This window comes from Eimeria mitis, genomic scaffold (assembly GCF_000499745.2).
Source record: "Eimeria mitis Houghton genomic scaffold, Emh_scaff2746, whole genome shotgun sequence".
NCBI lineage: Eukaryota > Apicomplexa > Conoidasida > Eucoccidiorida > Eimeriidae > Eimeria > Eimeria mitis.
The window spans coordinates 6,201-6,928 of NW_013571090.1; positions in this window are offsets into that span (position 1 = coordinate 6,201).

Here is a 728-nt window from a genome sequence, read left to right on the forward strand (position 1 = left end):
TGCTGCTGCTGCTGCTGCTGCTGCTGCTGCTGCTGCTGCTGCTGCTGCTGGTGTTTTGTTTGTCTCTTGCTGCTGCTGCAGCGCGTGTGCTGCTGCATCTGCGTTTCTCTTTTCTGCTGCTGCTGCAGCTCGTGCTGCTGCTGCAGCACTTGCTTCCCCTTGACATATCTATCGCTGTTGCTGCTGATGCTGCTGCTGCTGCTGCTGCTGCTGCTGCTGCTGCTGCTGCTGCAGGGTTGCGCGTGCTGGTAGTGGGGGAGCATCTGTTTCAGCTGTCTAGAGTCACTGGAGAGCAGGGAGTCGGTAAGTGTCTCCTTTTTTGTCTCCTTTTTTGTCTCTTTTTTGTCTCCTTTTGTCTCCTTTTGTCTCCTTCTTTTGTCTCTTCTTTTCTCTGCTTTTGTCTCCTTTTGTCTCCTTTTTGATCTCCTTTTGTCTCATTTTTTGTCTCCTTTTTAATCTCCTTTAGTCTCCTTTTTTGTCTCCCCATTTGTCTCCTTTTCTGCCTCCTTTTTTGTCTCCTTTTCTGTCTCCTTTTTGTCTGCTTTCTGTCTCCTTTTTGTCTCCTTTTTGTCTCCTTTTTCTGTGTCCCTTTCTGTCTCCTTTTTCTGTTTCCTTTTGTCTCCTTTTTTGTCTCCTTTTGTCTCCTTTTGTCTCCTTTTTTGTCTCCTTTTGTCTCCTGTCTCCTCATCCCTTTTCTGTGTGTCTGTGTTTCTTTCTCTTGTCTATCT